The sequence below is a fragment of the Mustela putorius genome, unplaced genomic scaffold (assembly GCF_011764305.1).
Source record: "Mustela putorius furo isolate JIRA1106 unplaced genomic scaffold, ASM1176430v1.1 tig00003974_pilon_pilon_pilon, whole genome shotgun sequence".
NCBI lineage: Eukaryota > Metazoa > Chordata > Mammalia > Carnivora > Mustelidae > Mustela > Mustela putorius.
Genome location: NW_025422117.1, coordinates 16,851,691 through 16,874,137, shown reverse-complemented (window position 1 = coordinate 16,874,137; position 22,447 = coordinate 16,851,691). Strand labels below are relative to the sequence as shown.

At 39.0% G+C, this 22,447-nt stretch overlaps 1 long non-coding RNA gene across 1 annotated transcript; it reads right to left on the bottom strand.

Moving 5' to 3' along the window:
• Positions 1–237: 237 nt before the first annotated feature.
• Positions 238–5,892, bottom strand: LOC123389457. Its single transcript, XR_006604057.1, has 3 exons — positions 5,722–5,892; positions 985–1,669; positions 238–475 (listed from the first exon to the last, which is right to left on the bottom strand). It is a non-coding gene; the product is annotated as an uncharacterized LOC123389457 (long non-coding RNA).
• Between the last annotated feature and the right edge of the window lie 16,555 nt (positions 5,893–22,447).

Below are 22,447 nucleotides of genomic sequence, written 5' to 3'. Positions count from 1 at the left end.
TGAGTATACAATTCTGTGTGCTACAAAATGGCATCAGACCTTTTTGAAGAACATCTGTACTGCTGTCCCTTCAGCAGCAGAGGTGGGAAGAATGGACTCTAGCAGAAACACCAGAAACAAACAAACAGAAAGGCTTGCTGAAAATAAGTTGTATCAAAAATAAGATGTATCAAGAAATGTTTAAAAGAGGTGGATTATACTGGATTCCACATTTCTTTTCTGAATAAATTTTTTTTATTCTTTTTATTGGCTGATCATTTGTCCTTGATCATGGATGACTATAAAATGGTATCATGGAAAGACTCACAAATTATCTAGTCTTAGTCAATAAAGAAATTATAGGCTACCTGACACTGATAGTTCATTCAATCTATATTTATTAAGGAGTTACTGTGTGCCAACAGTGCACAGGGCACTGGAAACAGAGAAATGAAGAAAATAAACAAATCCTTTTTATCCTCATGGGCTTCCATTCCTGTGGGAGGAGATAGATAATGAACAAACATGTGATAAGTACTATGAACCAAAACAAGGTCAGGTAAGTGGACAAAAACATTTGATCAAGTTCTGAATAAAATAAAGGTGTGAGCCATATAGATATATATATGTTTCTGCCCCTCAACTAGAATTTTATGTCTCTTAAGGGCAGAGACAAACTACTAATGTCTTTCATCTCCTTTCCCCTCTTCTTAGGGCTTTGCATCATAAGGATCCAAAAATATTTTAACAGCCTTGAAAGCAATTTCAGTGGCAGTCATGACAATCACTAACATCTCTTTCCAGCCCATAAAGCGAAGATACAGCCACTAAATTCATGAGGCAGGAGTACAAATCTCATCAGGCAAGAGTAGTTCCTCAATTCCTCAACTTAGTTCAACCCATATCAGAAATTTCATAAAACAAACCAGCAAACCCGCATTGACAAATTGGAAAGAAATTCATTTCATGTTGTCTTCAACATCAGACATCAGTTCACTGACTTACCAGCTCCAGTGGAGGGACGGATCTCTGGCACATTAGTCATGACCTTATGGAAACGTGCATAAAAATAATGCAGATGAGAGTGGTCACGCCTACTTGTAAATGGTTTCAGTCTAACAAAACTAGGCTATATTTTCAATTCATTCAGCAAACACTTGCTGCTCACTTGCTATGTGCTAGACACTGGGGATGTAATGTGCAAGAGAGTCCCTGGCCTCTGAGACTTTGCTGCTATATTTCCAATATCCCATAGTCTCTTCCTCTGAAGGGGCTGATTCTTAGGGCCCTGCAATCACTGCCACTTAGCACTGTTTAAAGAAATAAAAAACACTCGGGGAAGAGCCTAGTAAAAAGATGCCCCAACCTGCATTGTTTCACTGCCCCCAAAGGACACCAGTTTCCTTGCTTTGGTGATTCCAACTCAAGTGTCTCTTTGGAGTCAGGAACAAAGGCGTTCAGAGCTGAGTCCCTCCCTAATCGAGTGGAAGCTCTTAGACAAAGGCCAAACACAGCAGACATAAACACACACATCTGGAGACACACCGTACACACCATTACGTCTTCCATCACAGAGTCTGCTCCACCACCTCTGTTACTGGGCTTTCTCTGGTAGATGTTATTCCATAATAATGTACAGGCAGTCCTTGGACCACTGACCTCTAGACGGGCCGTCAAGAGACCTCTGCTCCTGGAAAAATCAAGAGGCATGTGGGTGATATGGGTGCAGAGGAAAAATAGCCCTGCCATTGTTTTGACTCCTTCAAATCACCAAGTTTCAGTTCCAGTTCGAGATCAGAATTTGATTAAGTCCTTATTTTATACTGAAAAGGAGAAAAGTTGATCTTGTCTCTTGTTGATCTCTGTTTTCTACTGGCTCTTACATTTCTTGTAATACAATGTCATGTAAGTCAGGACAGTTAGGGCTGGAGCTGGTCTCCTGTTGCTTTAGAACCTCCCCAGTCTGAGGGAAAAGTCCTTTATCCCATAGTCTCTTCCTCTGAAGGGGCTGATTCTTTGCCCCACTGCCGCTTAGCACATAAATAGGCCCTTTAATCGGGCCTGTGTGCCATCTCCTTTGTCCTTTTTGCCCTTTGCTTTGATGGTTTAATTGAGAGAACTAACCTTATTTTTAGTAGTTCCAGACTTGACACCTCATGAATACAGATGTGTCGCATTGTTATCTGATCTTTCTAGAGTCACGTGGCTGCTCCTGTCCAGTTCTGACGGGGAACTGGGCACACTCTGTGATCATGCTGCAATTTGGACTAGGGAAATCGAGGTAAACACACCCCTGTCTCCATACAAATAACCTAGAATGGCTCCCTCTCTTCCATCTGTAAAACATGGCGTAAAGAGGCTGAGGCATGATGCTGTCAGCTAAAGCAATGAGAAGGTTGCCTTTTATCTCTCCAGGATGGCGACCTTCAGGCACACAAACAGCTATTTCTTAGTATAGCATATACACTTGCATTTTTCTCAAAATAATCATAAGTTTTGTTGTTTTCTAATAGAAAGTATATAATACTGTTAAATAACCAACAGACTGAAAGTCTGGGAGTAGAAAAAAAGAATTGGTGATGGGTTTTAGAATTTAAGGTCTCAGAAAATAAAGTGAGATGAAAATAATTGAGAGAATTATATATTGGGTAATATGACATTTCCTCTTCTCCACAGTTGTAGAGAGTCCATAACTTCACAATCCGGCCAATGATCCTTTTTTCCAGCATTAGCCACTCTAAGACGGGCATATGGGGAATTTGGAATTATTTATTGTAGCTTAAAAAAAAAACCAAACAGCATTTATCCTAACTTTTGTTTCTCTATAACACTAAACAAAAAATGTTCTTTAAAAAAAATGATACAGCATAGTCTTTTATGCATGCTCAAGATCACCTTGGAAAACTTGTTAGATTATGCTTAAAGAATCTTTGTGAAGAATGACAGACTTAAAATATCTCAATTCTTTCATTTTTATCAGTAGAAAAGCAGTTTATTCAAGCCCATTCACTTCACACTTACAGCGACTTCTGTTTGCACATCGCTCACTTTATTAAGGGCTTTGCAATCCCTGTTCACAAAGTGAATATGCCCGTTGTATCATTCTCAGATTCAAAGTCAGCCACTGAAAATTTTGTACCGGTATTTCTCATCTGAGAATATACATTTGCGTTCTCCCCAAAGTATATCATACTCATTCATTCCTCTTCATTTAAGCAACAAAAATATGTAATATTCTTACAAAAGGACTTTTATATAAACCAAAAAATTACTAAATAATGAGAATGTGGTTAAAAGAAATTTTACAATGCAAAAGAAGGGTTCCGATGAGTGATCTATGAAAAGAGCCTAAGATTTCAACTCAAACCTGGAAATTGTTCCCTAGTAATTTACATTGAAAAGAATGGCAAGATGACAGGAGCATAAGATTTTTTAAAGAAAACCTTAATTAGAAGTCTTCTGACTGGAAGCATGACCCACGTTAATTATTTATATTGCCTCACTTTGATCGCTCATCTTTAAAAATCTGTGTCTACTCAAAAGACAAAATAAAGTGAGAGAGTAGATATTAAATGCTGGTAACTTACAAAGCATCATAAGCAAGCAAGTTACTTTCATTCTTTTTGTGGTATCGCAGAACAAAATACCTCACAAACAGAAACTCAATATTAGTTTCCATTTCTGAACTGAAAACCATTAGTTTCCATTTCTAAACTCAAAACAATGATGCCCGTTGTATCATTTTCAGATTCAAAGTCAGCAACTGAAAATTTTGTACTGGTATTTCTCATCAGAGAATATGCATTTGCGTTCTCCCAAAAGTATATCATACTCATTCATTCCTCTCTCTCCTGAAATGTGTATGTAATGTACTTCTGGGTAGGAAGAGGGTCTTCAAATGTAACATGCTAGCAGGGATGCTGTTTCTTTAGTCTCAGGTACCAGAATCTTGCCAGCTGGGATTCAGCTGGTTCAGATCTAGAACCACAATGTCACGCGAACTTCTTTAGTACAAGACTCTACCAAGACACTAAGGACTGAACCGAGAACAATGGAATTCCCATTCTGCAATGTAGAACTGTAGACATCTTAGTATTCAATCAACAACAGCGTAGGTAATTACAACTATCAGCGATCCAAACTGATGCTCCATCATTAACTTCCTTCCCAACCATCCCCGCCCCTGCCCATTCGATGCAAGGGAATAGGGCTGGGGGCATATTTTTTATGTTCTCTCTTCATCTTTCTGACTCAATGATCTTTCTGTGTCCTCCTTGTCCTTGTCCCAGTCGGCATTGCACTAAAGCGATGGCTCCCATATTTCTTTTCCCTTAAACCAAATAGAAAAAATTCCAAATCTCTCCAGAATTGTTCAAAGTTCAGACTTCAAAGAGCAAAGTCCTCATTAACTCTATTGCTAAGGAGATCGCTTCCTCCAAGAGATTCAGAAAAATGCCACTGCCATTTACTTCGATTTAGAGAGTGACTTCTCCCCGCCACTTGCCCTGCACTGAAACTTTATTTCTGAACACTTTCTTCGGTATCATGTACGCTGTTATACTGTTATACTGTGACACACAAAAAAATTTTTTTTTTAATTCTTGCCTTTAGGAGGAAGAAAAAAATCCATATTAGTCTTGTCTGCAAAGGCTCTCCCTTTGGGCAAAAGAAGTATGCCAAGACACTCCTAATTGCAGCAGCCTGAAGCTGTCCCCTCTTAATGCCTTCTGTCATATAGGCTACTATGTCTACTTTTTAAGAGATAAGAATTCTAATGTTTGACAAAAAAATTAGTCATCAAACTATAGAAGATAAAATGTATAATAAAAATAATACTTAACCCAGCTAGACTCTCAGAAGCTCGAGTTCCACAAAGAAGAAAAGAAATACTCTAATATTTAGAAACTCTTGTCCTATTAAAAAAAAATAAAATAAAAAGAAAAGCTTAAGAAAAACTTTGCTGGAGAATGCCTTTTTTAAGCTTTTATTTTCTGAGCTATAACTGTTGCCAATTTTATAGCAATCTCTCCAATAAAGCTGTTCAGCACCAGCCAAATGAAAGGCCAATCTCTATTTTATAAAAATCAATGATTAAGAGCCGTTTCATTTAGTTTTAGCTCAGGCCAAGCAAACAGCATTTTACTTTGCACCTACTGTTTCAACTTGAGGTTTTTATTTTGTCTTGTTTCCATCTTAATGTCTTGTTAAATTGTGGCTATTTCTCTCCTATGCTTCTTCTGTACACGATATATTGACAATTAGGCTATTTGTCATCCTTGCCCAAGACTACAAAAAGTTACATACTAGTTAAAGGCTTTAAGAACCTTTCAAGATTAAAGCCTCACAGAACACTCCTCTCTCCAGATTTGCATCTGACAATCCGTTATTTATTACTGTTGCTTGCCCTCTCAGTACATTGTTCTTAATAACAGCTTTGAGCAATATACATAGTCCAAACTCATCATCGTTCACCTTTTGTCTATCCAAAACTAAACCCAAGAGAAGACTTCATTTTCCATACTTGAGATAATGCCTTTGTGCCCAGCTGAACAGCAGACCTGTTTCTAAGTACCCAACTTCTGAGCCTTAAATATCCAGATGCGAGTCGTTCAGGGCCATTCATACATAAACCATTTCAGTTTCTGATCCCTCCAGCCACCCAGTGTCTGAATGAGTTGTCCCAAAGAGAAAACAATAAATGAAACATCAGGCAAACTGCTTTCCCACTCTGTTGGCTCTTACCAATCTTTATTGCTCCAGATAGTCTCAACAGAATCAGGGACAGAATCAGGGACACTTGGGTGGTTCAGTCAGTTAAGTGTCTGCCTTTGGATCAGGTCATGATCTCAGAGTCCTGGGATTGAGTCCTGCATCTGGCTCCTTGATCAGTGGGGAGCCTGCTTCTCCCTCTGTCTGCTGCTCCCCTTGCTTGTGCTTTCTCTCTCTCTCTGTCAATAAATAAATAAAATCTTTAATACATATATATGTATACATACATAATATAATATGTATTTTATATATATGTATGTATACATATTATACACACACACACACAGAGAATCAGATTCAAGACATGAATGAAAGACTTGCTTGCTCCCTTTTAGTCTTTCTAAAAGTAACATGTTTCCCCTCTAAGGTTCTCTTATTTATTGTTGGGGGAATCATAGACGAGTAATTGTCTTTTCATGACATGAAATGTGTATTGCCCAACGGCCTGAAAAAACAAGAAAACAGAAATAAAGGTCACAAGATAAAAGGGGCACACAAAAGATCGATTCTAGTAACAAGGAGTGCGTTATTTTGATTATTCTACTTGACTCAGCTACTGGCCCAAACGACTAGATGTCTATCTTACCAAGTTAAACAATCTTCCAGATGCTATTCTGAATGGGGAATGGCTGATATATATATATATATATTCCAAGTTGCAGATGATGCATACTGATTTCACTAATGGATCTGATTCTTCAACCTTGTGCATTCAAACTCTTTGCCATGGAGTTTGTTGGGCTCTTTCCCTGTGACTTTCCATCAGTCACGCGACCTACATTATCCAAGGGGTTGTGAGAGGAGAGGATAAAGGACAGCCTTGAAGAGGGCTTGTGCATTTGCGTGTGCCCTCACTTGTTCCTCTGGGTTCACCAGTTTACCTCCTGAAGACACATGGCCCCATGACTGTGCTGATTCAGCTAACCATCAACATTGACTGATGGAGAGTCACAGGAAAACTTGGAATCTTACCTTGGAGATTCTCTCTCACCTCTGGCATTCTAAGTCTATGATTCCACAAGAACAGCCATCTATGGCACATGGAGATGATGCGTGGCTATAAAAATGACCTTCCAGTCCTGCCAGGGCTCCAGCAGCAAAGAAGCATTTGTTACTTGGCTACAAAAGGTGGTAACTGGACCAACAGTGTCCACATCTTGCTGTACCTTGTTAGACGTTCAGAATCTTGGGCCACACTCCAGGCCTCCTGAACCATAATGTACATTTTGACAGGATATACAGGTGACTTGTATGAACACTAAAGTTGGGAGACAAACAAACAAACATGAGCTCTTAGAGTTATGAATCTGCTCTTAACTTGGTTATCAAGTTTGCTAAGGAAGCAAAACTAACAAAATTGGAAGGATTTTTAACTGGAAGAATGGAAACCAGAAAAGGGGTTTGATTATCCAGTAATAACCTGATTTTTAAAACAGGCAAGGCTTTGGCACTTCACCAGAGAATATGTACAAATAACCTAAAAGCACATGCAAAGAGGATTAGAACCATTAGTTCCCAGGGAAATCCAAATTAAAACCATACTGAAACCCACCTGCACGGTTGAAATTAAAGAGACTGAAAACATTTGCAAGAATGGGGAACACCTGGTGATATCCTAAAACTACCTTTGTAAGTGGTTTAGCAGTTTTTTATGAAGGTGAACCCATACCTACCCTATGACCTGGAAATTCTCCTTTGAGTACATGCCCAAAGAAATGAAAGTATATAGCCACAAAATGTTCATAGCAGTTTTATTCATAATGCTAAAGCTGGAAATGACCCCAATATCGGCTAACAGGAGTATGGATAAACAGAGTGGGGTCTATTCATGCAAAGAAATACTCCTCCACAAGAAAATGGAAAGATAAACAAAACATAGATGTATCTTGCTGACGTTACATTAGAGAAAGGAGCCAACTATAAGAAAACATAGACCATAAGATCCCATTCATCTGGCATTCAAGGACAGGGAAAATGAATCTTTGAAATTGTGAATTTGTGCTTTCCTGCCCCGCCGTGGAGGATGTGGTGTGGAGTCATCATAAAAGAAGATCTGTCTACAGTAGCGATAGCTTTTGTGTCTTGCTTTGGCTATTGGTTCCACAGATACATATATTTGTCAAACGTATTGAACTCTGCACAGTTTATTATTTATAAGTCAAACACCAATAAAGAAGTGTGCACCCTCCTTCGTAGTTTCAAATCACATATTCCCATATGTCATCTCAGTTGCAACAATCCCAGGGGACCTATGGGGCAGGTATTATTAGGGACATTGGAGACAAGAATATTAAGGCTCACAGAGGTGACTCGCTAAAGTCTCCTGAGTGCCTGTAGGCCTCTGACCACTGTTTCGTTTCTTTAGGCCGCCTTTCCATTCCCCTCAGCAGCAAGTGAGAGCAGGTCTACAAGAATGGAAATAAACAAGTTCATGGATTCTAACGTGCTGAGAACTTTTCTGCTGGAATAGCAGTATTTGAATACGAAACACAGTCTTTGCATATCAAATGTGCACTTCTGTCTCTTACCTGCTGTTCTAGAATATGGGGAGGCTTTCTAAGGGGGAACTGGAGAAGGCCCTAGAGAAAGTCTAGGGACTATTATCTAGAGACAATAGTCTCTATTGTGCTCAGGGACAGGGCTTCCTTGTTTGGCGGGGAGCTGGTCTTTCCTGTGGTTCATCAGAAACATGAGGGAGAGCTAAACGGTTTGGACCAGAACTTAAGAGACTCGAGGAAAACTACAAAGTCCTGTATCACAGCCAACCTGAAAAGAGACATTGAAGAAAAGCTGTCATGGAAGCCTTGGGTCAGGCTAGCCAGCGTGACTCATGATATCTGTAGGCCAGGTGCAAAGAAGAAAACAAAAGAAATAAAATTGTGGCCTGGTTGCCAGAGGTCAGGACAAGACAGGTCGGCTTTGGACAGGACAGTCTCTCTAGGCTCATGGACTGCTTCACAACACCAGACCCATTTCTGGTCCCCTGGCTGAGCATCTAGACCCACAGCCTTGAAGCTAAGAGAATGGTTTATTTGTTGGTGCTAAAATATGTATGAAACTGATTACTTACATACCAAACTGTCCCTTGCAGGAGAGATTGCTGTCTAAACAAGAAGTCATCCTTGAATACTTATAACAATTAGGTTTGCATAGTAAATCTGTATATTGTTCACCTACATCGTTGTTCTGATTCTTCTCAGTGAAATCCAAACAGGAGCTGGCTAGAGAAAAACACATGTATATACAGGGAGGGGAAAGGGGTGAAGAGATGTGTTTCCTGTGATAACTGAAGAGTGGAAATAAATGAGTTCAGTGGCTCTTTATCTTGGATTCAGATAGTGTCATATCTGGAGCTTTTAACAAAATCCCTCCATGCCTAGATCCTATCTCCCAGAGACGTTCACTGAATTGGTCTGAGAAGATGGAGAAGGGAGAGGAGCATGACCTACAGAAGCTTCACAGATGGGACTAAGGTGAAAACAACTGAGTTCGGCAGAGGAAAAGGGAATGGTTATTCAAAATGGGGCCCTGAGTGCCCAGACTGGCCCTCCTAAATGGGTTGTTGCCAACAACTCCTACAGAAAGAAGAAAAGCCTCAAACAGGTTGTCCCACTTTCAAGGCAAATGGCCAGTCAAAGGGAGAGACACCAGAGAACACAAGGCCAAGAAACTCTCCCACAGGAAAATAAAACATGGCCCCATGAAGACTTCCATTTCTTCAGTCTTTGCTCCCAGCACATCTCATTGTGCTGTCGCTTTTTATCTCTGAGCTCATGGGTGCCACACTTGCCACTTCACCTTACAAAATGTAAATCACAACTTTCCCACTTGGAGTCACCTTGACTCAGGTTACCCAGATAAGCCCTGAGTACCTACTAAATACATTCACTTTACGGATTCTTCTATACTGTGAAGTTGCATATTCATATCCTACTAGAAATCAGAGAAATATAAATTATAATAATAAGATATTCTTAGAATCAGATTAGAGGAGATTAAAAATATAATACCCAGCACTGGCAACAATAAGAGAAAGAGGCTTTTTCATACTCTGGTGTTAGAAATCTAAATTTGTAAAACTCTCCTGGAGGACATTTTTTTTTTTAATCTTGAGAGAAAACTTAAAAGTTCAGAAAACCCTTAATCCAACATACCCCCTGGAAATTTATCCTAAGGAACTAATTATGGATACATGCACACATTTATGTATCAGGATGATCATAACATTAGAACAGCCTGAATATTAATAAGGGATTAAGTAATGAAATCACTAAGTCCATTCCATAAAAGATGTGAAATGATATATAAAAGAATATTTATAGAATTAATCTATGACCAGACAAATAGTAGGTCATAAAACAGAATATACAATAGAATCCCATATATATAAATGGGGTTTTCTATATATATAAGAAAAACAAATGGAGCTTGACGGGAAACTCTTGGCAGTGATTTTCTGGGTGAGGAAGTACTTTCTCCTTTTTTGCTATATCTTTCTGTCATATGTTATAACTTGAATTTAATTTTGTATTCTTTACATAATTAAGACAGATGCATGAAAACAAAGAAAAAATACTAAACACTATATGACAAAATACTAATAGTCAAGATGCAATCATTGCATCTCTATAGTTTCAAGGTTTTCAACAATGACTATGTTTAATTGGAGATTTATAATCGCAGACATTTCAGATTCTTCAAATGATTCAACTGTTACAGCTATTGTATCTCTTTTGTTGAGCTCAAAATTATTGTTAAAAATAACTGCAAGCAAAAACACCATGCGCTAACACCAGCCTGTTTCTGCTTATGACAGGAATAATCTGACCTTCCACTACTGACAGTCTGTTTGGGTTTTGAGAACTGTCCTTGCCATTATGTGTGGCTTTATGACTCCCTAGCAGAAGCCACTTGGACTTTTGTTCTGCTTAGATATTTCCCTTTTTTTTTCTTTTTCGTGTTTCATTGTTCATTTAGAAGCAAAAGGAACTTTGCTGACAACTTTGTTCACTATGCCTTTTTCACTCACATTTTTTAATTGATTTTTTTCCCACATCGAATTGCCCTAGTTCTTGATAACCCATACCCTATTAAGATCAAGCAATATTCTAATTGCATTGTAATCTGCAAATGTTCAGGTAACATTTAGTATAGGAAACTGCATCAGAATATTCCCCTTCAAACTTCACATCAGAAAATGAGGAAGATATTTTAGGATTTCCAAACCTATCATCTTGAGGTGCCAAAGGCATATCTGCTGAGAAAAGTGTTCATCAACTACAGCCTGAGAATATTGTTTATATAAAAAGTTAACACTCCCTCCTCACTTCCTCCTGTGGAAGAACAAGATATAATTCCCTGCAACAGTTACCTGAGATGTTTGCCTCTGAACTGGAAAATCTCTGCTGTCCTCAGACTCAGGTGTTCTTATAAGAAGTGGCATTTTGTAATATTGGAACTTACTCCTAAGAAAGAATCTATCAGTCATTAATCTGTATGGTGGCCTTATTTTTATTTTTGTTCCACCTCTAATTCTGTGTAAATTCTTTTGTATAAAGGTTTATTCTCTGTAAAGAATTCTGTGAAAATTAATTCACTCATCCATCATCCAGCCACCCAGCCACCAATTTAGGTTTTCATTCACTTATCTTGTAAGTATTATCAAACACTTCTGTATGCCTAGTGCTGAGGACATGAAGGGGAACAAGTCTTAGAGTCTGTTCTCAGGGAGCTTGCAGAGGGTGATGTCATTGCCTTTCTGGTCAGCTCTGGGTCCAGAAGTTCTTCCTGAGGTATCCTTTATCTATCTGGATGATACCTAGGTATGACTGTGAACCATTTCCAATTGGGAGGTGATTTAAATGTAGACTAACATAGGTCCTAGTTTAGATGAAGGGCATCTGAAACTCTGATAGGCAAGCCACAATCTTTCTGGCCCCAAACTCTGAGGACAGAGTTTGGGAAAATCACAGACACTGGAAAGTGGGCTTATGTGTGTGGCAGGTGCGGAGGGTGGGAGGTATGAATCCTGGAAAAGGGAAAGCTAAGAAAGGAGAATCCCAAATTTTGCTTATAAATTCTGCCCAAATCTCTACCTGATCCCAGAAACATTCATGCCAAAAGAGTCAAACAAGGGGAGCCTGGGTAGCTCAGTTGTCAAGCAGCTGCCTTCAACTCAGGTCATAATCCCAGGGTCTGAGGATTGAGCCCCACATCAGGCTTCCTGCTCAGTGGGAAGCCTGCCTCTCCCTCTCCCTCTCCCACTCCCCCTGTTTGTGTTCCCTCTCTCGCTGTGTCTCTCTGTCAAATAAATAAATAAAATCTTTAAAAAAAAGGTCAAACCAAAGATAAAATAACTAAACTCATAGTAGAGTTACTGCCTAACATAGAAAGCCTGCAGTATTAGACCCTTCATTTAATTGCCCACTAAAACAATGAAATCAGCACCATTCAGAAGAATACAACAGAATCCAGAGACTCTTACACAATGTTCACTAAGTCTAGTATACAATCCAAAATTACTAGACATATGGAAAAATAACAAAATGTGACCCATTCTCAAGAGACTATATAATCAACAGAGATTGACTTTAAGATGACCCAGACACTAGAATTAGCTAACTAGAACAGCTATTATAGCTATATTCAATAACATGAAGGATGGTGTAACTTCACACAAACTTGGCTTTTATAGGTATGTTAGGAAATAATTATTATCTTCTCTTAGTCTGTTATCAGATACTGTGTAGTAATACACTCTTTTCTGGAACTTATATTTATTTGTGTGGGATATCATTTTATCCTCTCACTAAAAGGGATTTCTTTTTTTTTTTTTTTAAGGATTTTATTTATTTGACAGACAGAGATCACAAGTAGACAGAGAGGCAGGCAGAGAGAGAGAGGGAAGCAGGCTCCCTGCTGAGCAGAGAGCCAGATATGGGACTTGATCCCAGGACCCTGGGACCATGACCCGAGCTGAAGGCAGCGGCTTAACCCACTGAGCCACCCAGGCGCCCACTAAAAGGGATTTCTAATCCCAATACTCCAATCCTCTGGCCACAGGTAGGTCTATGGGTCATCAGGTAATCCAGGCCAGGCCAACCTAAGTCTCTGCCCATCATTTTTTCATACTGAGCTTCAGAATAGAAATTCTGAGAGACTTAAAAGCTATTGACAGCTAACTTCCACACAAAGGGAAGAAAGTTACTCTACAGTAGAAGCATCCTAGATGAAGCTTCCTCCAGACAAAAGCAGAGTCCATAAGCACATGAAGAGATTCTTGATAGCATTTGAATCCTGATCCTAGTTGTCCTGGAGTCCAGCCATACCCACTGGGTATAGGAGCCAAAAAATTTCTACATTTTTGTTTAATTTAATTCAAATTTGGATTCTTATAACAAAAACTAAATGTTTTTGTATAATATAGACCTAAAGAGCGGAAGATGGATGAAGAGAAGAAATCGCAGTGTCAAGATAATTGATGCCTGAGCACTTACAGGACAGAGAGTAACTTAAGAGAGATGCCAGGAAGCACAATGAAAGGACTGCTTAGCATTTGCAAATGACCTATTGTTTCCACTTCCACTGCACTTGAGATAAAACAATAGGGAACTGCAGGAGGAAGTGAAAAGTCTTTGGGAGGTGCCAAGGAGATCACTTACTCATTCATTACTAAAGATTTACCATAATGGAAGGAGTATATATAGGTTGCTAAGGATATAGCAATGAGCAAAATAGTGTCTCTCCCCACTGAGCTTCAGTGTAGTGTTATGTTACTTTTGAGAAAGAATACTATTACTGTAGTACCTCTTGAGCTAAGAAGGGTGTCAACTTAATGCCCCAAATCACAAGATCCCTATGGCATGTGAAACCAGACCATACACTAGGTAAGAAGTTGCTGCTACAATGTCCCCAAAAGAGAGATTTCCAGAAAGATCAGCCAATAGCCATGTCAACACATTGACTCTTACGACACATCTTGATAAGGGGGAAGAGATAGGCCTCAATGAGCAGGAGCACAAGGGAGGGAAATTGGGAGGATGTTGACGGTGCTAGAAGACGTGTTTCTCGGGCGATTCAACTATCAAAGAACCATCTCCACTCTCCTCTCTGCCGGGATTGGAGAAGAGGGGTGGCCTACAGATGGGTGAGTGACATCCCTTAGGGTCTGTCAAAGACACTGATACACTCCTGAGCTCACAGTCATGGAGAGCCCATAATTAGAATTTAGAGGTCTGAAAGCAGAATTCTGTAATCGTTTAAAAGATCCTTCCTTTCCCACAGGGTAGTTAAAAGCACTGTCTCTCACAGCCAAACTGAGCACTTCTGTGGCCACATTTTACAAGTAAATGAAATCTCACTGCCATCCCATGGTGTCAGCTGTCACCCAGGCCATCACATTCTGCCTGGCAGGCTGGGAAATGAGGTGCAGAACAACACATTCAGCTTTCACCAATGAGCACTGGCTCTTGGGCTCATCAGTCAGTCCTGGTATACTGCAAAGTGTTCCCAGTGGGGCTTTTAGCACCGAAGTGTTTTCGGAAGGCCCAATTCTATACGAATGGTGGAGAAAGTATCTTGATTTTATTTATGTGTCAGATGCCTTAAGATCACCCAAATTGCCTGTGTTGCTAACAAGCCCTGTCTCCTGTCAAGGCCATCTACCCAGGCATATCCTCAGTGGTCCTCAGAGTCTGCAAACTTGAAGGTAAATTAACCTCAGCCAAAAAAAAAAAAAAAAAAAACCAAAAATTATCTATCTATCTAACCTATCTATCTTATCTAGCTATTATCTATATATCTATCATCAATCTATCAAGGGAGAGAGAGAAAAGAGAAAGCAGCATTATATTGAAATGAAGGTATCATACAGAGGAAGTCATTAAACTTTGGGGTCATTGCTGTGAGCTTAAATATCAGCTTTAAAGAAGGCACTTCTAGAAATATGCTCCAGATACATGTAATATGTGTATGAGTCACTGAAAAACAGATCTGAGAGCTACACAGGTCTTATTGGAGCACAAACAGAAAATTATGGTTTATCCACAGAATGAATATTGTCTGGACATTAAATACCATGTTTTGAAGAACTTAATAGTAAAATAAGCTTCTCGTATAAAGTTAAGTTTAAAAAGCACTCATTTAAAAAAGCATGTTAGTTTTGAAAGCACTCATACACACCCATATACACTATGTATATACATTTTTCTGTATTTGACACATATGTGTAAATATTACTTATAGACCTATATATGCATACAGGTTTTGAAGATTTAGGAACCAAAATATTAATTCTGGGGGTTTTTTCTTGGCAGATTTAACAGTAATTGATTCTTCATTTCTTCTTAACAATCTTCTATATATCTAAAATTCCATGTAATGAACACATGTTATTTCATAATCAGAAAAATATTACCTTCTTTTACCATCCCTTGCCTTTCACTTGACAAGAAGTTTGGATTCATAATTAATTGGAGAAAGGGAAATGAAACTTCATAAAACTTTCTGGTTCATGCAACTTTCAACGTGAATGAAAAATGAATACTTTCCACAACACTTCTGAAATGCTGATCTCTCTACTTTAGATCCTCAATTTATTAAGTTGGAAGGCCATGAAAATAATTCATCACCTATTTCAAATATCTCTACCCAATGCTCATTCTGAAATTTTTTGAAACAATCTAAACTAGCAATATGAAACTCCAAAGGACAACATACACGTGAGAGTAAGTTAACATCTAAAATACAGAGTGGGGGCGCCTGGGTGGCTCAGTCAGTTATGGGTCTGCCTTTGACTCAGGTCATGATCCCAGGATCTGGGATAGAGTCCCGTATCAGGCTCCTTGCTCAGCAGGGATCCTGCTTCTCCCTTCCCCTCTGCCTGCTACGCCCCTTGCTTGTTTTCTTTCTCTCTCCTCAATGTGTGTCAAACGAATAAATAAAATCTTTAAAAAATAATAAAATAAAATGCATAATGGGGGCAACTGGGTGACTCAGTGGGTTAAGCATCTGCCTTCAGTTCAGGTCTAGATTCCAGGGTCCTGGGATGGAGAACCATATCGGGCTCCTTGCTCAGCAGAGAGCCTGCTTTTCCTTCTTCCTCTACCTGCCGCTCCCCCTGCTTATACTCTCTCTCTCACTATCTCTGTCTCTGTCAAATAAATAAATACAGTCTTTAAAAAAATAAAATAAAATGCAGAGTGATGTCAATCAATAGTTTGGTATTTAATCCATTCAGTTGTTGTCATCCTTAACTAGTTGTATTATGTACTGTGGTAATGAATCAAACAATAATTTTCCTTGCAGTGGAAACACATGAAACACATTCATGATCACACCAATAAATGTAAACTGTGACTTTGAGAAATGTCCCTAAAGAGGAGAGGGAACATAAGTGAGGAGATTAAAAAGTATGGACTCTGGTGTCTAAGGCCCAGGATGGATTCCGTCTGCCATGTACAACTGGGTGGCTTTGGGCAAGTTACTCACACTCTCTGTCCTCAGTTTGTTAATGTGTAAGGTGGAAATGTTAAAAGTCTTTATTCATAGGATTGTTATAAATATCAACTGAGTCAATATTTAAAGTGCTTATAATAGTGTTTGACACATAGTAATTTCTGGTTGAATGTTTCATGAATAAATAAACAAAGTAGGGTACGTGGGTAGAAAACACTTAATAAGGAGATCTGACTGAGGTGGTCAGAGAAGGCTTTCTGGCATAACCGATGACTGAACGGCCAGAGTTACCTACGTGAAGGTCACAGAGTGTGGGGGCTGAGTAAGATGTAGGCAGAACACAGAAAAAAGTGAAGACAGTCAATGAAGGTCTGGCTTGGCGACATCAAATATTTGAGGTTTTATTTTATTGAAGTGTTTTATGGACAGTGTGACTTGAGGTTTCTTTTTGGAAGGGAAAAAAGTCACTATAGAGTCTAGAAAACCAGAAGAGTACAACTGACAAAAAGGAAGAGTCTGTTAGGAAACTATTACATAATGTAAGTGGGAGTTAAATTAGCATAAACAGGGGCACAGACAGTAGAGAAGAAAAGGGGCAGGTTTGAAAAGCACTAGGAGGGGAAAAGAAACAAATCAACCCTTGCTAGTGGTAGATCAGACATTGAGGACGAGAGAAGGGGAAATATCAAGATTCACTCTTGGGGGTTCTGGAACCACTGAGACAGGAACCCCTGGAGGAAAAGAGTAGATTTGGCAAATTGACCAAGACTTTGAATTTAGATAAGTTGACTTTGAGATGACTTTCAATCATTCAAGTAAAAATGTTAAGTAGCTAAGTTAGTTATAGCTGGTTCTCAAGGAGATTGCTAGGCCGGAATAAAATAACAAATACTATTGAGAAGCCAGCAAAGGTTGACTACAAAATGTCTAGTTTTAGCAACATGGAGGTCATTCTTGACCTTAGAAATATTTTTTTTTAATTACATGTTGGGAATTGACTGAAATTAAATTGGAAAATGTTCATTATGGGGTGGGACAGTATAAAGGGATGAAAACATTGGGTAAAAGAAGGCTTGCTGGCTTTGTTTTAATGGAGAGGCCCAAAAATTGTTAAGAAAGATCTATCTGAGAGGAAGATATTAAATACACAAAATGAGTATAATCAATATCACAAGATTTCTAAGTAGTCAAATAAACAAATTAATCTTTAAAAAAAGGAGGAGATTTCAATCTTTATTGAAATCAATAAAGATGGATCCAGATGTGGGCTCCTAGCGTATTAGCCACTTCACGCTCTTCCTACCCAATCAGCAGATTAACATAGCGATCAATGTGATATTCTGCGGGCTACCCAAACCATCCAGATTTCTTCATAACCTATTATTAGAAGAGGATGACTTAACATAGCCATAGGTAGGGCAAACCTATTAAGAAATGTAAAAACATTTCTAATCCATGAGAGTATGTAATATTGCTGGTCCTCTTTTCTTTTTTTTTTTTTAAAGATTTATCTATCTATCTATCTATCTATTTATTTATTATTTTATAGAGAGAGCGTGCATTTAACAGGGCAGGGCAGAGGGAGAGGGAGAGACAGAGTCTTAAGGAAACTCCATGCTGAGTGCAGAACCCCAACACAGGGCTGGATCTCACAACCCTGATATCATGACCTGAGCTGAAACCAACAGTCAGTGTTAACCAACAGTGCCACCCTTTGATCCTCTTTTTTTTAATCAGAATACCAAAAAAATGCATTTACAAAATTAATGGCCCAGTGTCATACAGATGAGGCTTTACACATATCCTCTAGCAAGAGTGAAACATCTGGCCCAGCATCTATGACTAGGGCTTCCAGTGTTGGAGCTTGCAGTGACCGACCGACCGATCCTTATTCCAAAGGATCCAAAAGTGAAAGACCAAGGTAGCAGACTAAGAGGAAATAAAAAAATGATAGGGACCACTGTCCCCACAGATCTCTGCCATGCTCTCACCAAACCCTTACCTACATTGCATTTGCTAGCATAGGTGTTGCCAGCAAGGGAGCAACTTCAGAGATTTCTATTTGTTCTCCCTCACTATATGATCTCTTTACCTAACAGGCAAGGACCCAGTGAAAGAATTATTCTAACTATCAGTTATGTCTATCTCAGTTATACATTAGGGAAATGACCATGGGCTGATATGGATCCATTGAAAACTGGATTTTAGTCAGAATTCAATTTAAAGGGTTTTTTTTTTTTTAAGATTTTACTTATTTATTTGACAGACAGATATCACAAGTAGGCAGAGAGGCAGACAAAGAGAGAAAAAGGAGGAAGCAGGATCCCTGCTGAGCAGAGAGCCCAATGTGGGGCTTGATCCCAGGACCCTGGGATCATGACCTGAGCCAAAGGCAAAGGGTTAACCCACTGAGCCACCCAGGTGCCCCAGAACTCAATTTATTATGTGAACTTTATAAACCACCACTCTAGTAGGGAAGCCATGATGAGGCTTCAGAGGGCCCACTCTGTACCAGACAGAGCACGGGGCCAGACAGATAGGGTCTCTATCTTTTAGGGGTTTATATTTTTTGTTTGAGGAGATATGTACATTTATTATTATTTTTTTAATGTAAGAAAATTCATGGCAAAAATTGTGCCTTCAAGAGAGTATTTCTCTTCATAGAATGCTAGACATCAAATTATGTGTTTACGGAACCAGCAAGTTACTTAAAAATGGAGCTAGTGGACATGGACTGTCACTGTGAAGAAGTCACACAGGAAATAGCACTTTAAAGGGAAGATGCAATGTGTTAATTGGAAGAAAAGAACTGGAGACAGTGCTTAAAGATGTAAAATAAAGGGAATAATTAATGGAGTGAGTCCTGAAAAAGGGGTGGGATTGTGAGTGTAGAATAACCACCGGTCTTAAAAAGGAAAATGGACCTTCTATTTCCTTTATAAGAACTGAGAATTTACAAGAATTAAGAACAAGGTGAGAGGCGGTGCCTGGGTGGCTCAGTTGGTTAGGCGTCCTGCTCTCGATCTTGGCTCAGGTTGTAAATTCAGGGACCTGGGATGGAGCCCTGCATTGGAGTCTGCTTGAGATTCTCTCCCTCTCCCTCTGCCCCACCCCCACAGACACACTCTTTCTCTCTTACTAAAATAAGTAAATGAATCTTAAAAAAAAATAATAATAATAATAAGGTGACAGGTAAAAATACGAAGAAAATGTAAGGTAGGATATATTTGTGAGAATAGGAGTTGAGCATTTCTCTGATGGTGCAATTTATGTTGGTGAAGAGGAAAGGGATTAGGGGTGGGTCTTTAGGTGTGAAGAGAGGGGAAAAAAAAAATTGGAATTGCATCTCTAAGGACCATGATTTCAAATCGTAGTAGTTGGCTTACAAGCTTTGCTGAGGGCTCATCAAAATTATGTGCCATGAATTTTTAGAACACCTAATCAGCATGAGTTTCTCCAGCAATCCAAAGCAGAAAACAGAAAATTCAGGTTGTCAAGCACATTGAAATAAAAGTAAGTAAATAAACACATGAAAAGTAAGTGACAAATACAATAGGAAGTCAGGGCATTGGATATACAAAAGTGTTATTGAAAAGAATGATGACATAGTCTGGTATAGACAGAGAATTCAGACTCTAGGAGAGAAGTCATGGTCAGTTCATGATAACATGACAAGCCGACACACAATAAGGCAATTGGAAAAGTAAGAAGGAAAAAGGCTGTAAAGGGAAAGGAGCTGCAGACTCTGGATATGGGATTACAGAAGTTCCTAGAAATAATATTGTCAGGATAAGGCATTGAGCCTTAATTAAAAGTATTGTGTACAGTGAGGGTTTCAAAAAATCCTTTTCCAGTTTCAATCCACCATTTATTACAGATCTGTATGTGAAATCCTAAGGTGCTAATTAAAGCCTTTATAAACACTTGCACATAGTAATTTCACAATTCTTTGAGGAGATATGAAGAACCACTCCATCTTTTGAGCACAGTCTATTTTTGCAAGCAGTTGTTATCAATGTGAAGTTATAAAAAGGAAACTTCAGATGCCTCCTCTGTGCTGTTGGCAACAGTCTCTTTCTGGCCAGAAAAGGAGGATGATGTGATTGGATTATAGACTAGAAAATTCCTAAATGTGCCTCATGCTATATTTATGATGATTGAATTAAATTTCGTTACCCCCAGGGTTTGGTGATCAACTTGGAGAACAAACAAAAACTAAAGAAACAGAAAAGAACATTTTCTCCTAATGTTCTGCTTCTGAGTAGAGAAAATGAATTCTTAGGAACTGGATTATTTTGACTGGAAGAAACAACTCTGGCAAGGCAGCAGGTGGTTATCGTTTTGAACCAAAATAATAATAATAATAATAAATGCAAATTCCCATACCTTGAAGTTCAAAATGTTCTTGTGAAACTTAGTCCAACTAAGTACTAATGTCTCCTGAGTATTGATGTCTGTGGGCGAGCTCTGAAATGCTAATACAATGAGTGACTTCGACACTGGATCACATTTTCAAAGCCCCACTACAGAAAAAACAGAGTAACTTAATCTCCCTCTTAGCCTATGAGAGACACATATCGATTCCCTAAGAGCAATGCTACAAAACCTGCCCAGCGCACACAGTACACCAAGGTCTCCCCAGGATCATCTGCCTGGTTGAGATGAATTACAGAATACCCAACTGACTGCATTCTTAGTCCAGTTTGGTCACAGCTCTACAGATAGGATATTTATTTAGCTTGTTTTCTCCTACAATGGAAACTCACCCCCCCACACACACACACTCCTTTTTTGGAATGCAGAGAGGAAATTCATGGTCTTAACATGGCTTGGAAGTTCTGCAGGATACTGGAAGGACTGCTTTGATAGGTACAAAATGGAAGCAGATGGATTAAGTCCTCCGGATCCCACAGCAGCAGGACACATCATTCCTGCAAAACGCCAGACTGTGTCCCGGGTGGCATCATTCACTTTACGTTCTCTGTTTTGCAACATGGCGGCCCTGTGGAAAGCAGTTGACAAATGAGTTTTTCAGGTACGTGTGCGTGAGCAAACATTTGTGGGCGGAACAGGCTGTCTCTTCACCATGCAGATGCTAGTAGGCTAACACCTACATAGCTCTGACTTGTGCCTGGCACTCTTCTAATCTCGTTGGCAAGATAATTTTGTTATCTCAGTTTACACATGAGGGAGCTGAGTGAAAGGGAGATTAGGTACCTTGCCCTTGGTCATAATCTTCATAAGTGGCAGACCCAAGACTTGAAAGCAGGTAGTCTGCCTCCAGAATCTGGCTTATCTGCTTTTCACATAGAGAAAATGAGAACCAGGACAACAACATGGTTCCTGAGATCTGCAGTGAAGGAAATACTGGGGGAAGGCACATGATTTGCTAGCCAGGCTGGGTCTTTCAAAAGCAAGCACTGGATATATTTTTTAGTAACTCGTAAAAATACAGAACAAAAGGAATTGACAGTGGCATCTGAGAGAGCAAATTTAATCATGTAGCAATCACTCCTTTCCTTTTAATATCATATCAAATCTGCACACAAGAAAGAAAGAAAACAGCTTTCTTTAGAGAGGGTTATCATACTCTACTCTGCATTTTTCCTTTTTTAATGGAATGCAGGGCATGAGCTTTCTTTTGCCATGTGTTCCTTTACCTTTACTATAGCAAAGTGAAAGTCAATAAATGATGGAAATGAAATACGCAAAATTCTATATTTATAAAGAACGGACAAAATATCCTAAAAGGAAGGCAATCACTCCTGCACTTATTTTCCTGTTGGTTTTATCCAGGTGCTTCCTGACGCTGCTGTTCCTGATTTTTTTTAACTTATAGTATAATTCCAGTTAGGGTAAAATTTTCAGGAATACGAGAGAACGTTTTTAAGCGTGTTTTACAGAATCTTTCAAACATAATTCTGTTTTTATCAAACACAGAAACTATTATCCTGGAGTTAAAACAAAGCATTACTGGTTTAAATGTGCCAGACAACCACATAATATAGTGGGGTTTTTTCCACAAGATGTACCTTCTACTTGACAATGTTCATACATCATTCTCAGATCCTGACAGATAACCTGACTGTAAAGATTTTACAACCGAGCTACTAAAGTATGCCAAGGTCCACATAAAAGAAACCCGGGCAATTGGTAAAAGGCTTCTCCATAAAATGCAACACCCTTACACCTCAAATAGCTCTGTGAAAGATGGAGAGATAAAGACATTTGGATAGAATTTGCT